Consider the following 16,638-nt stretch of genomic DNA (forward strand, 5'->3'; position numbering starts at 1 on the left):
ACTCGTTCAAACGTGTCGGAGGAAATTGCCCTACATTCTTCAACAATTCGTTGTTTCAAAATGTCAATATTGATGGGTGCTCTAGCGTAAACTTTAGATTTCAAGTATCTCCACAGATAAAAATCCAAAGGTGTGAGGTCCGGTGACCGAGCTGGCCATTCTATCGTATCTCGTCGTCCAATCCGTCTACCACGATATTCCCCATCTAGGTCCCACACCATAATGGTGTGCAGGAGCACCATCTTGTTTAAACGTTATTTCCAAGTTCCCGAATTCATCTGGATTTATCCTCCAGAATTTAACGGAATATAGAAGGGTTATAGAAGTATTAACGGTTCAATTGCATTTTGTAACATCTCCAGATACACTTCACCAGTTAAGTTAGTATTGAGGAAAACAGGCCCAACTATGTGGTTTCCCAAAATACCAGCCCAAACATTTATTTTTTTTGGAAATTGAGTATGTGTTTCACGAAAGACTTGAGGATTTGTGTCACTTCAATACCTCACATTGTGTGTGTTAACATTTCCATTGAGAGAAAAAGTACTTTCGTCAGTAAAACAAATTGTTTTTATGTAAAAGGGCTGTTGGTTAATTTCATTGGACATATTTTTATATAATTATAGTCTTCGGTCGGGGTCATCATCTGAAATTTGGTGCATAATTTTTAATTTGTATGGATGAAATTTGTTTTTAGCCAACACTCGGTATACTGTCTTTTGACTGATTCCATAGATATATGCAACTTGGGCTGTAGAAGAAGTAGGGTTCCCTACCATTTCTGAAATTATGTAAATCTTTTTGTCATCACTAATTATTGGTCGACCAGATGGTTTCACATCTTGAACACTGCCTGTTTGTTTAAACTTTCAAAGAAGTTTCCTCAAATAAGCTCTCGATGTAGGATGATCGGCTTACCTCTCATTAAAAAGACGTTCCGCTGCATGGAAATTATTTTCACATTCACCAATCATTAACATAGCTGCTACTTTGTCGGCTATAGTACGTACAATTTTGCCTTTGTAAAAATTTAAACGTCTCGTTAAGCAATAATTAAACTAAATATTAACTAAGAACAACTAACTAAAAATAACTTGAATTGACTAAATTAAGTAGAAACAGAAACTAAATATTTAGGTATAAACGCGTTTGCAAACTAAAAACAACATGAGAATTGACAAACGTCAACTGTTTTGACAAATAATCAAAGGCGGAAGTTAGAATTTCTATTAATTAAATGCCAAACTAGAATTTTCTTCTTCTTCTTAAAGTGCCCTCTCCTCAATGGAGGTTGGCTACTACAATTTTAAAATCTTCTCTATCTTCAGCTGTTCTTATTAGATGTTCAAAATTTAGCCCTGTCCATTGTCGGATGTTTCTAAGCCACGATAGTCTTTTCCTTCCTAGGCCTCTCTTTCCCTCGATTTTTCCTTTCACTATAAGTTGGGCATATTGGTACTTATTATTTCTCAGTATGTGGCCTAGGTATGATGTTTTTCTAACTTTTACTGTGTTAAAAAGTTCTCTTTCCTTCCTATTCTATGCAGCACTTCTTCGTTTGAGGTATGCGATGTCCATGAAATTTTGAGCATTCTCCGGTAGATCCACATTTCAAAGGCCTCCAATTTATTTACGGTTGATGTTTTTAGGGTCCACGTTTCAACTGCATATAGAAGAGTCGACCAGACGTAGCATTTTGATAAACGTAGTCGAATTTCGAGTTTTATTCGAGAATCACAAAGCAGTTCTTTTATTTTTTCGAAAGATTTTCTGGCCTGTTCTATTCTCGATCTTATTTCTAGATCAGGATTTAGGCTGCTATCGATCCAACATCCCAGGTACTTAAATCTATTGACCTGTTCTAAAATGTGCCCATTTATTGTGCAAGGTTGAGGTACGTTTTGGTTTTTTCGGATTGACATCACTTTGGTTTTTTTAATGTTTATTTTCATACCAAATTGCTCACAGGTTGAGTTGGTCTTGTCGATGAGTCGTTGTAGTCCTAAGTCGGAATCCGCAATTAACACTGTATCATCGGCGTATCTGATACTGTTGATATTTACGCCATTCACCTTGACTCCATCCTTGAAATCCTCCAATGCTTCTTTAAATAGAAACTCGGAGTAAAGATTAAACAGCAGAGGCGACAGAACACATCCTTGTCTAACTCCCCTCCTAATTTCTACTTCTGCGGATGTGGAACCTTCGATCCTAACTCTGGCGTTTTGGTTCCAGTACAAGTTTTTTAAGAATTTGATGTCTTTTCCATCTAAACCGACTTCTTGCAAACGTTCTAATAGTAGGTCGTGTCTTACTCTATCAAATGCTTTTTCGAAGTCTATAAAGCATATAAATATATCTTTCTGTTGGTCGTAGCATTTTTGGGCGAGAACTAGTAAACTGAACAGGGCTTCTCTCGTTCCCATGCCGGCTCTGAATCCAAACTGATCGTCTCCGATGATTGTTTCGCACTTTCTATAGATACGATTATGTACGATTTTTAGTAGGACTTTTACTGCATGACTCATAAGGCTTATCAGACGGAACTCATTGCAGTGTTGTGGGTTTGGCTTTTTAGGTAGTGGGATGAATATTGACTCCAGCCAATCTTGGGGTATTTTACCTGTATCATAAATGCGATTGAATAAAAGGACAAATATTTCGATATTCTAGAATTTTAGTATTTATTTAATTTATTCTTCAAAATCATCTTAAATCCAAACAAAATTAGTATGATTGAATAGGTATATTAAAATAATTTGTAGTTTCGCATTTAATTAATAAATATCCTAACGTTCGCCTCTGGTTAATTGTCAAAAAAGTTGACGTTGATGTAAAAACATCATTTAGAGAGTTGAAAAACGTCAACTTTTTGACGAGTAACCAGAGGCAGAGGTTTCAATATTTATTAATTAAATGCGAAACAATTTTAGTATTTATTTAATTTATTCATCAAAATGAGCTTAAACTTAAATAAAATTAGTATGGTTGAATAGGCATTTTTATTACCTTTCAAACGAGGTATCACTTGCCATAAGGTCCTATTTAAAATTATCTGTCACAGTGGCGCTGTAACGTCATCTGTCACTATTACGTCACTTGTTATGACTAGTTGAAGCCTACGTCTGTTTATTACCTCCCTCCAAATTTCACTATTATATAAGTATAACCGTTCAAAAGATACGAGGGGGGGGAACGGACTTTTGACTAGCACTGTATAATTATCAATATTCAATTATATTTAAAATAACGTTACTATTAACGTTAATTCTATATTTTTTTATGACGGGGAATCCGAAAACTTGACCGAAATACTTTTTAACACTATATATTTAGACTTTAATTGACAAATAATTCGTGTCATTAATCCTAACATTGGCCGTTGCGTTGGTAAAAATAGAGGTCATGTATAAACTAATTTTGATAATGACATGTATTTTACTGCACCTTTATGTGGGTCTTAATTTTTTTATAATTAATAATTAGTCTAAGATTTAGAATATTTGAGAAGCATTAATTTTAATACAGTAAAGGTCGTAACATAATATATGATTTAATAACTAAAGGTGGTAGCATTACATAAATGCATTTTTGTACACAAGTAAGAGGCCAATTTTGTAACACTAATTCAATGTCGTGCTCGGTTTAGAACTCAATTGGTACAATATAATAATTAATTAATGTGGTAGCTCGTAACCAAAAATGTTTGCACATACAAGGTTAAGGTGAAAGAAAAATGGTTCATATAAACGAATATTACTGCTCAAATAACTACAATATAACACTAAAATATATTATAACATACGTGCGTCTTTTCCTTGTAGATATGTAGATAGAAATAAAGAAAACAACTTGTTTTTTTTGCTTGGCCAGTTGTCATTCAGCCAGTCTCAATCAACATCAGCTTTATTAAAGAATTATTTAAATATGTCATCTCATCTCTCTACTATAAAGTATCCTGATCTTTGACACTTTGCACTTTGCGCGTATTACTCGACTGCTATCAATAACTTGCACCAATTATATAGCGCATCCACCAATATTTGAAAAATATATTCGTATGTATACAGTGTGTATCAGCCAAATGGAATAAATTCGATTACAAATAAATGGGGGCATGTTCGAAAAAATGCACGGACATATTGATTTGTATTTTTATTTGTGCATTTTTTTCATAAAAAAACTTTATACAGAGTGTATCATGTAAGAGTTGACGATACCAAGAAAATGTATTTTTAGATTTAAAAAGTAACATTAAAAAAAAAGAAAATTATTAATTTGATTAAAGAAATTCATTACAACACACTTATTACTTCCTTCCTATTTAGGTATTGATAATGAGAAAGTAGACCAAAATCATTTCAGCGTTCCTGATATAAAATAAAAAAAACAAATGCTTTTTTGTTTACTTTAGTTTAAAACATCTCTCTAGCAAATTTTTGACTGACAGCATGACCGTAGTTCTCGTGCTGAGAGTAGTAATTGTAGTCGTTTAAATTGCATTAACTTATATGATTTTTATTTAAAAAATTTCCTTTATAAAAGTTATATTAATAACAAACCCTATCCGGCTACATCACAGAAAGTTTTTGGAGTAATTATTCCATCATCAGTGCTATTCTGAAATAAGTATAACCACTTAAATTAAAGCAAACGTGCAAGTTAAAATTTTTACCAAAGTTGTTAGATATATTATACAGAATTACATTTTTTTTTAATTAAAAAACTATGACGTTTAAGTTATAAGAGAAATTGGACACATGGTTACGTAAGTCTCCACTGGGGTTGCTAGTCCTTAGATGAAGTGTCTGTGAAGACTTTTTGATAGCAACTGATTAAAATGACACATTAGGAGGGAAGTCTGAACAAAGCAGTCAATTTAACTGAAGGTATGTGTCTAAATGTAACAGTAGCCAGCAATATGTATAATTAAATATGTTATTTGATTTGATTCGTTATGCTACTGTTATAATACATTTTAGTCTGCACTTATTTTCTGAGCAACTACGTTTGAGAGAATGATTTTCTACCATTCTACGAACTTTCAGGTTTTTTCCTGTCACCTACTCGATTTTTTTTCTAACTGTACCTTTTTTAGTCATATCAACATTAGTACCAACATTATTTACGACTTCATTTGTTACAGCTATGTTAGGAAGCCTTGTTTCAACTGTTTCACCTTTAAACATTTCGTTGTTATCCTCGCTTTTACTTGAGTTGCTACTGCTGGGCAAGTAATCTGGATCTTTCGAACAACTAGCTACACTATCTCTGACTTTAGATGAATTCCTAAACTGTTCTCGAATATTTTTGTTTAAACTAGCCGTTAATATTTTACCTTCTTTATGACTGCAGAAGTTGTCCGAAACATTCTTAGTGTTAGGTAAATTCTTCAATTTATTTTGGTCGTTCAAAACCGATAAAACCGTTTGTGCACACCTACTGTATGTTACCATTAAATATATAATTAACAAAATAAAATCTTAAATAATATCTCAATTAAATTAATTAATATTTGAAAACAGTCATGCGCAGAACAAAATTATATACATTAATTCATATAGTTCATTTACTTGCTAGTAATAACATAAAATATGACATAAAAACTTCAATAGTGCCGACAAGATGACCTTAGGGAAGATCAGAGTAAAGTAATGTTTTTTTCGTAAATTAAAATAACCACTTTAAATGTAATTCCAATTTAAAAACTACAATATATTAACACACTACGCTTCATTAAACCATTTTCATACACAATCTATTAGAAATAGAGCCCTATTAATTTTAATACTTGTATTTATTCGCGTTTAAAATCATTCACTTGCTCGAATCCCCTAGCAGGCATTTTTATGTTATTATTAGCAAGTAAGTAAACATCGCTGATTTGCAGACCGCCTATATTCACCCTTAACCATAAAATATTGTTATAATTAACTTATCTCTGACATAGGTTAATTTTGCTTAGAAAAATAGAGTCAAATTCGACAAGGTTTTACAGCTATTTTTGAGATACGTGATATTTTATTAGCAGTTTTGAAGCGGTTTCATGCGAGATACGTCTGTTTCGCTTAGTAAATTTGATGCGTGTAAATATGAAGACCCTACACAACCTTTGACGCAAAATTGGCAAAATATTGAGTTACGTCATTTTGGCTTAGGAGGACAGTATACGTGGTACTGGCATTTGGTTTATTAGTTGAAGTATGTCTGCATAATTTACATGCGTGTTAGGAGGAGATTTAACAATATATTTTTTGGTGTGTAATGTATACTGACCAAGTATTGTATTAGTAGGAAATATATTTAAGGTAAAGTTTGGGACCGTGACTCTCTACGAAGCCATTACATTGTTTAAATTTAGTACATACTTTAGTACATACACATATAATACAAAACGAACGTGTAGGTGGTTTATTTGTAAGTGAAAGTATTTTTTAATATAAAGTCAATATTTAAACGTAACAACAAATTCATTTAAAAATTTCTATTATTCTTTGAAGATGAGCATGTGGCGATGCAGAATTTAATCTTGAATAGTTTGTCGTTTGTGTCATTTTAATCGATATAAATTTATCTTACCTTTCTAATATCTATGAGAAAATTGATGGGATACCTATAGAAAAACACCATAATTAGCAAATGATTATTAAAATTCTAATTACAGATATTGAGTAAGTAAATGGAACCTCAAATCTCAATTTTAATAAACATAAATTAACAGCTTTTAACAATAAATATTGTTCACGTAATAGGAAGTCATCAACAGCCTTTTTTGGAATAACTCTGATTTTATTGGAATAGAAAATTACTTTGGCAACGACTTTCCATCTGAAAAACAAAAGTTTTTATTTTTTATTTCTTCTTCTTTCCGTACCATATCCATTACTGAACGTTGGCTATGATATTGGCTATCATAATTGTATTCACCACAGCTCTGAAGAGGGACGATGAATAATGATTTAACCACTCACGTAGGTTACTAGCCATGATGTCTTCTTTGACCGGGACCCCTCTTTCCACATATTTTGTCCTGAACAATAAAATGGAGGACTCCATAACGTTCTGGATTTAGCATGACATGGGCAAAACACTCCATTGTTTTTATTTTTGCTGTTTTTACTACTTTGGCTTGTTTTTTTTTTTAAATAAATTTACTACTTCTTCATTTGTCACATTAGAAAGCTTGTAGTTTATTTAATAGCGACTTCAACTCCATATAATAATGTTGAGAAGATCTAAAATTTGCCGAGTCTTATTTTCAGGTTATTTTTAATGTTCCGTCCACCTTTTTCATTCGGAAAAACATTGCTCTGGCGGTTTCACTATGCAGACTATCATATATTTACTTTTTAAAATATTAAGACGTATTTTTCGCATTCTCCAAATAACTGTAGTTCTTCTGCAGAACTCGCAAGCGAGACAGTATCATCCGCATATCTCAGATATGCTCAGTTTTTTTAACGTATATTCAGCGTAAACATTCTAATAATAAGCGTCTTTAGGAGTCGAAATATAAATAACTGGATAACCGTTTTGAAAACAAGTTATTATTTTGATCCCTTGTACGTTAGAAATGATTCCAGTTTTACTTTATTGAAATGGTAAATCATTATTCATTTATTAAATTTTTTTTTTAAAATCAATTGACTGTAGAGAGCTCAGTATAATGACTTACCACTAACCCACTTACTCCACTTATTTATAAATTAGGTCTAATGGTTTTTTATGTTCTAGTCTTTGAGTTTGTTAACTGTTATCAAACAAGTTTATTGCCAGGGCATTTGGATGGTTTTCTAGACGTTTTAGATACCGAGCACTGCACTGAACTATCACTTCACTGACCGTAGGTATTTCTAGATTACAATAAATATCTTTGCTTGACACGCACTATGGGGTGTCTGTTATAAAGCGTAACGCTTTGGATTGAAATTTTTCCATTATGGATAAGTTGGATTTTGCTGCTGTACCCCATGTTTGAATACCATGGTGCAGACTGATTTGTTGATAGATGATATTTTGTGATTTAGATTCATTGATTTTTATACTCACTTGGATAAGAGTGGCGCAAGATAGATGGGGTTGGAAACACGTGGAAGAGGCCTATGTTCAGCAGTGGACTTTTGAGGCTGGATGATGATAATAATAATTTTTATACGCCATCTCTTTGCCCATTTTTCAATGTCCCTAAGAAGATATTTGGTAGCTGTTGAGGGATTATTATATGTGACTAACATGGCAGTTTCGTCTACGTATGTTATAGTCGTTACATTTTCCTTGACTACAGAACACTACTTTGAGGGTCTCCAGATTGTATAGAGTAGATTTTTGATATTTCTGATTCATACTTAACACGGTAGTATCTTCCTTCTGAATATGATTTTCATTTTTATTTTGAAGAGCAACCCTCCATGCCAGACTTTATCAAAAGCCTGACTGACGTCAAGAAACAGTGCAGAGCAGTATTTTTTCCTCAAAAGTTTTATTCACTATATAAACGACTCTTGTACGTACTTGTTCTATTGTTGAATGCTTCTCTCTGAAACCAAACTAATGATGGGAAAAGATTATTATCAGTTATTAACACCATAAGTTTATAGCTATTAGCTTCTCAAATAGTTTAGCAAGTACCGGTAAGAGACTAAAATAAGAGGTATGTTCGTGAGGCGGTTTAGCAGATTTATGGATCATTAATATATCAGCATTTTTCCATTAAGTTGGTACAATTTTGAGCCTTAGTGAGACATTGAAAAGTTGTGTTATTATAACTATTTCTGGTAACTCTTTTAAGATAGTTCCTGTACTATACCTGGAGCTTTTTTGGTTTTTAATCTATATTTAATATCACTTTTTACTTCTCTTTTTGAAACTGGTTTAATTTGCTCACCTGGCTGTTCGATTATTTCTACTCTTTCGTAAATAGATTTATCTTCTTCACCACTGACAGAGAATAGAGGTTAAAAAACTTCTTCAAGATATTTTCCAAATGTCTCTGCTTTTTCTTGATCTGTTCTCGTCCATGAACTATTTGGGTTTCTTAATGATGGGATTTGTTTACTGTCTTGTTTTAATTTCTTGGTGGCCTTCCAAAGTCAATAATCGGTATTAACTCTTGGTGTTAAAATTTAGTAGATAATTTTTAACGTAGAAGTTTTTGTGCTATACTATTGTATTTTTTAGTTGTCTTGGTGCTCTATTGTAGTTTATTTGATCTTGCTGCTGCCTTGTGTTTTGCCACATCTTACTTAGTCGCCTCTTGTCTTTAATTTGGTTCCTAATATTGATGAGATAGATGGAACATGGGCTGATTTCTCAGATTACTGATCTTAATTCCGTTGACCGTGATACCGACGTCAACCCTGGCAAGTAGCTCTTTGAGAATATGCTCAAAGAATTGATTCAATTTAATCTTACACCACGGAGACTTTCAATTGATATAGTCTTTGTCGTCTATTCCTGTTCCTAACTTTATCGAATGCTTCTCAAAGTCTATAAAGCACGTGTACACACGATGATTAACCTTTCTACATCTCTGAACCAGGATATACACGCGGAATAGTGCCTCTCTTCTTCCAAGATTATTACGGAAACCGAATTGCGTATCACTAATTTCTCCTTCAATTCTAGCTTAAATTCTGGAGGTAATTATTCGAAAAAAGAATTTTAAAACGTAACTCATAAGACTGATTAGCCTAGTCGGAGCACTTTTTAGCATTTCTTTTTTTTGGAACCATTACAACTAGAGAGTTAAGCCAATCTGTTGGTATTTCCCCGGTTTTGTATACATTATTTAAAAAGTTAGTAAGTGATTTTTTTTCTTTATTTCTTAGTATTTTAAGTTTCTGTTGGTATTTAATCTTGTCCTGTAGCTTTTCTGTTTTTGTCCAGAGGCAGACTTTTCTCAATCTTTTAGTGCCTTCTACCATTTGGCCAGATGGAAAACCCCCAAGACTCATATCAGCTTTCACCCCCCTAAAAATTATTTTTTTAAAATTCATTAATTTTATCCTACCGTTTTTAGTTGAATTATGCATGTTTATTATCTAGCTATTCTCAGAGTTAATATCAAAGTTAAGATTAACAACTAGCACTTTGCACGAAAATTTCATTGAACATTTTAAAATATCTTAATTCTAAAAGATCTTAAACTAGTCCATAATGATTTATTTAGCACTGATAAAGATCGCCGGAGCTGTAAAGGTTATTGAAAGTAATCTTGACATAATTGTTAAATCGAAATCGGTAATCGATTTTAATTTATTCGATTTTACTTCATTCTTTTCACCAGTCCAAAATCTTGATTTGGTGATTACTTATTGTAATGGGAAATCTGGTTCCCATTTAAAAGGCACCAATAGTTACTTAACAAGCTCTCTTTCACAATCAATCAATCAATAATCCCTTTTTGTTTTTTATTCTCAAAAAATACAAAATTCTCTTTCAGTGACATTTATTTCCTTGGCACATGCAAACAAATCTTATTTTCTAATATACACAAAATTACACTAAGGCGAATTTTATATAACAAGGTCCTATATATTGGTTAAAGTGTATTAATAATAAAGTAAATAAATATTAATATAAATGATATAGCAATAAACTAAATTTGTTTATCCTAGTGAGTAAAAGTACATTCGTCAACTAAAGACTTCAAAAACCAATACATGGTGAATAGAATATTTTAATTAATAATAATATTAATACGAGGGTGGATTGATATAAAACTAGCCTTTGATAGAAAAAACAAGTTTTTTGGAATTAAATCGATTTATTTCTCAATATAGTCCCCTTTTAGCTCGATAAACTTAGTAAGACGATGTTCCAATTTTTTTATCCCATCCGAATCTTTTGCTCGAGCTCTTCAAAATAGGTCGAAGTTTCAGCGACGACTTCATCATTTGTTGCGAAACGGCGTCCTCCAAGCCATTTTTGTAGGTTTGGAAACAGGAAAAAATCGCTGGCGGCAAGATCTGGGGAATACGGTGGGTGTTCAACCAATTCATAGCCCAATTCGTGTAATTTTGCCATGGCCACGGCCGATCGGTGAGCCGGTGCATTGTCTTAGTGAAAGAGCACTTTTTTGCGTTCTAAACCGGGGCGTTTTCGACGCAATTCAGCATCGAATCGATACAATAATGCTGCGTTGTACTCACCATTGATTGTTTTTCCTTTTTCCAAGTAGTCGATGTGGATGATGCCCTTCGCATCCCAGAAAACAGTCGCCATCACTTTGCCGGCCGCATGAGCACTGATTGCCTTCTTCGGCGGCCCTTCGCTGCGTTTGCGCCACTGTTTCGACTGTTCTTTGGTTTCCGGTGTGTAATAAGGCACCCAGGTTTCATCAACGGTGATAAATCTATCCTCCTAGCAATAATAACAAGATATATTAGTATGGTATCTGAAATGAGTGAATTTAATCTAGATAATGGCTAATTAGAATTATAATTAATAATGAATGGCTTAAATGTAGATAATATAATAATTTTAATATTCATGATCGTCAACCTGTATGGGTCCACTGCTGGACATAGGTCTTCTTTAGCTCTTTCCATCTGTCTCTGTCTTGTGAGCTTGCATCCAGTTATTGCTAACACGCTTCAAGTCCATCTAGTTGGTGGGCGTCCACTGCTCCGTATTGCTTCTTGTCTTGGTCTCAACTCGACAATACATTTTGTCCATCGGTTGTCGGATAATCTGGCGACGTGTCCTGCTCAATTCCATTTTAACGACGCGATTTTTTCGATGGCTTTTGTTGTTTTTGTTTTACGACATATTTCTTTTTTTGGGATTCTGTCTCTCAGAGAGACACCAAACATCTGGCGCTCCATAGCCATCTGAGTCACGCGAATCTTATTAACTACCTTTTTTGTGAGTGTTAATGTTTCCGCTCCATAAGTGAGTACAGGTAATACACATTGGTCGAAGATTTTCCTTTGGAGGCATATGGGTAGATCCCATTTAAATAAATAGTTTAATTTATACGATTTAGTCTGCACAATATCCCTTCCATAAAGAGCAATATTTCGATTTAGCACCAGGTTAGTGATTAGTTGCGTATTGTTCATATTAAGCTTTAGTCCGACCTCCAAGGAAGCGTGATATCATTTTTTAAACAGCCTTTATTTATCACGTCTACTGCCTCCCTTAAACTCCCCCATTCTTTGCGATTTTGTGCTCTTTGTTGCCAATTTTTCGTGATACGCCTGATGTCGTCAGCCCAACGTGTAGGTGGTCTTCCTCTACTACGTTTGTCTGCTTTTGGCCTCCAATGTATAATTTTGCTCGTCCATCGTGAGTCATGCATTCTCGCTACATCTTCTTCTTCTCATTGCGCCATCTCCTTTCGAAGGTTGGCGTTGTAAATGGCAATTGTAGTTTTGGAAACTGCTGCGCGAAAGATCTCTGCGGATGAGCAGTCGAACCATCTCCTCAGGTCTTTCAGCCACGAGTTCTGGCGTCTTCCAACTGATCTTTTGTCTCGCTACATGGCCTGCCTAATTCTATTTTAGTTCCGCTATGCGTTCCACAACATCAGCAATACTCGTCCTTCTTCGCAGATCTTCGTTTCTTATTCGGTCCCGCAACGTCACTCCCAGCATAGACCGTTCCATTCGTCTCTGTGCCACTCTCAATTTCGAAGCCGAATACGCATTGGTCAAATACTTTTCTTTTGAGGCTAATTGGTATGTTGGCCCTAAGTATGTCTCGTAGTTTTCCAAAGGCTGCCCATGCTAAAGTAATTCGTCTTTGGATTTCGCATGTTTGTTTATCGCTGCTGATTCTTATTTCGTGGCCCAAATACGTATATTTCTCCACCAGTTCTACCACTTTGTTTTGAATAGTTAAATGGTTATTGGCATCATCCATACGATTGGCTGTAAGGACGATGTCATCTTCAAATCTCAAATGACTGAGCTTCTCTACATTTATATTGATACCATGCTCGTTCAGATGTGCCTTCTTACAAGCATGTTCTAAAAGCGTTGTGACAGCTTTGGAGAGACGGTGTCTCCTTGCCGTACTCCTTTAAACAGAATTTATTTGTTTCTTGTTCAGATGGTCTTACGCTAGCTGTGGCATTTTGGTAGATATATTTGATTATGTTAGTGTAGCGATGGTCTATTCGGCATTCTATCAATGCTTTTAACATTTTCTGATGGCTTATGGTATCGAATGCGTTCTCGTAGTCGACAAATATCAGTGCCAATGGTTTGTTGTATTCTGCAGACTTCCCTATCAGGTTTTCATATTATAATATTAAAAACAAGATATAAGTACAAGACAAATTATTATGGTTTCATATTATATATATATATATATATATTCATCCTATCGAACTACCACCATGCTAATTACCTTAATCTTTTATCACCTTTTTATTTAATCTGCCTCAACACCTAGCATTTACCCAAAAAATGTATCACATCTTCCCTTTCCCTCGCGTTACACATTAAGCAAAACCTCATTCCTTCTGCCTGGTCGATCATTCAAATGTAGAACTCCACATCTTAATATGTGGATAATGTACGTTTACATATAATGTATGTTTATTCCTTCTTCCCGCAGTTCTTTGTAGTGTCCACAAAAATTTTATTCGAGCGCTCTATTCTCAGCCTGCTACTGTACCTCTTCCTTTTTTTATCTGTCATACTCCCAATCATACTTATCCAACTTTCTCTCCATTCCCATTCACACCTAACCTCAATACCAAATTTTTTTGCCATGCTCATCCAACTTTTTCACCAACCACACCTTGCTCTCATCATTTCTTTCAAAAGAAGTTTTGGCAACCTATCATTCGAATATCCCGGAATTCTTTCAATATATTTTTTATGTAAATTCATTGTATAATATGTATACTCTAGCAATACCTGTCTCCAAATCTAACATATAGTTAAAACAATACCTTGGGCAAGAAAACATTTTTTTTTATTGTTTTCACTCCGTCGTACTCAAAAAGTCCCGATACCTCAGTCCCATAAGGCAAAATTGATCTTACGACCGACTCATACACTGATACTTTAGTCGAAAAGAGTATGTCAGCCTTGGACGCTAAACTACTCTAAGCCGTGTGAATAGCCACTTTTGACAAACTTTTTGTCTGTTACTATCATTCCCAAATAATTATAGTTATTCACTACCTCTAAGACTCGATCATTCATTTTTAAAGAATCCCTGATTACACCACATTCTCTTCTGAATACAAGGATATTTTGGATTTATCTAAATTTATTTTCAGATTCCACACCCAATTTTTCCAATTCATTAAACATCCAACAAAGCCTAATAAGCCTTATGAGCCATCTCCTGAAAACTTTTTTAAAAATTATACATAAAAGAATATATAAAAAGTGTGAAGAACACATGACAAACACACAATTCGGCTTCAGGGATGCATTGGGTACTCGAGAGGCACTTTTCGCAATACAAGTTCTCTTTCAAAGATGTAGAGACGTGAATTGTGATATATATGTATGTTTTGTTGATTACCAGAAAGCGTTCGATAGAATAAAACATGACGAACTGATGAAAATATTAAATTCAATTGGTCTAGACAGCAGAGATCGCCGTATAATAAACAATATCTATTACGAACAAACTGCAGCTGTTAGAGTTGGGGATCAGTTAACAGACGACACAAAGATAAAAAGAGGTGTGCGACAGGAATGAATATTGTTCCCATTATAGTTCAATACATATTCAGAGCACATTCTGAACCTAGCGCTAACGGACATAGACGAGGAAATACTTATAAACGAAGAACGATTGAACAACATAAGATACGCTGATGATACTGTCATTTTTGCAGACAGTCTTAAAGGTCTGCAGTTACTTGTCTCCAGGGTGGCAGAAGTAAGTAGCAGGTTTGGGCTTGATTTTAACATCAAAAAAACCAAATACATGGTTATAAGCAAAAATAGGATACCACCTGGTCAATTACTAGTTAACCAACAACCTATAACACAAATCACCAAGTTTTGTTATCTGGGTGCAAACTTAAATGAACAGTGGGACCAGTCGACGGAAATTAAGATAAGGATCAAGAAGGCAAGATCAGCTTTCGTCAAAATGAAAAAAATCTTGAACAGCCACGATATACAATTGGAAATAAAAGTTCGTTTATTAAAATGCTACGTATTCTCCGTTCTTTTATATGGCGTGGAGTCATGGACCTTAACTGAAGCATCACTGAAGAGACTCGAAGCATTTAAGATGTGGTGCTATAGACGCATGTTGAGGATTTCTTGGATAGACAGAGTTACCAACGAAGAAGTACTACATAGAATGGGTAAAGAGCGCGAACTAGTCATAACCATAAAACGTCGCAAACTAGAATACCTCTGCCATATAATGCCCAATGAACAACGATACAACCTACTTCCATACTTCAAGGTAAAGTGCATGGGAAAAGAGGTCCAGGACGAAGAAGAATATCCTGGCTGCATAACCTGCGAAAATGGTTTAACTTAACCGCTACCGGACTTTTCAAGGCAGCAGTCAAGAAAATCAGAATAGAATGTTAGTGTCCAACATCCGTAACGGATAGGCACCATAAGAAGAAGAAACATCCATTGTAACATTTCGGATTCATTACCATTAAAAACAAATCATCTGCATATAATAAATGTCTTGTAATCTAACCATTTTTCTCCAAACCGCTTCCCAATGCTTTATGCATTTCATTCATAAAAGCGCAAACAGTAAAGGACTTAAAAAGCATCCTTGTTTCACTCCTGCGGTACAGTCAAACCATTCCGGTAGACCTTCCGTTGACCAGACTGCCGATTTTATATTCGCGAACATACTTTTCAGCAAATTAAGTACTTTAGTAGACAATACTAAGTAACTCAACGTGCAAAAAAGAGGCCGCCGATCAACCGTAGTAAAAGCAGCACTAAAGTTCACAAAAAATGTGTAAACATTTTTCTATGTTATCTATAGTTAAATGTATCCTGCCTGTAACTTATTTAAAATGTTATTATTTTGTACCCACTAGGTAAGTCTGTCAAAGTCAATGCCACAATTAGTTTAATTATTGAATTTAAGAAGCTAATACCTCGATAACTTCCTGCAATTTCCATGTTTCCCTTTTTATAAAGAGGAACAATTATTGCGACTTAAAAACTTTGAGAAAGTCTGGTTTGACGAAAAAGTTATTAGCCGGTCCCTCTTTTTCGTTTTCTGAAGATACTTGTAGAACTCAGCAGCAATTCTATCAACTCCTGGTACTTTATTTGGTTTTAAACAATTCAATGCTGTTTGAACAGCCTTTTTACACATGTCCGCTAGTTTATTTGAAATATTTATTAATGTTTTGTATTTTTTAAAATTTTTGCCAGCCAACAATAATTTGTACTTGAGCAATTATGTATTATTTGACTTAATAATAAAGTAGTAATGCCTATTGATTTTGCTGTTACTTTTAGGTTCGTTCATCCATAGGCTACTTTTGCTCAAGTATCTCTCGAGTGGTTCTTAACGATATAATTGGCGACGTCTTTAAGAAGTTTTGAATAATAATATTATATTATTTAAGCAGTTAATATGCAAAAAATACCAAGAAATATAGTTATTACAAAGATGGAAAATAATAAAAATACATTTATAATTTTTAATTTATAGATTCTTTGCTATTATAGG

The 16,638-nt window shown here is 34.1% G+C and overlaps 1 protein-coding gene across 2 annotated transcripts in view; it reads left to right on the forward strand.

Moving 5' to 3' along the window:
• The window catches only part of qless (decaprenyl diphosphate synthase subunit 1 qless), a 266,443-nt gene that overhangs the window by 166,982 nt on the left and 82,823 nt on the right, over positions 1-16,638 (forward strand). The window lies entirely within an intron of this gene.

The sequence above is a fragment of the Diabrotica undecimpunctata genome, chromosome 7, assembly GCF_040954645.1.
Source record: "Diabrotica undecimpunctata isolate CICGRU chromosome 7, icDiaUnde3, whole genome shotgun sequence".
Taxonomy (NCBI): Eukaryota; Metazoa; Arthropoda; class Insecta; order Coleoptera; family Chrysomelidae; genus Diabrotica; species Diabrotica undecimpunctata.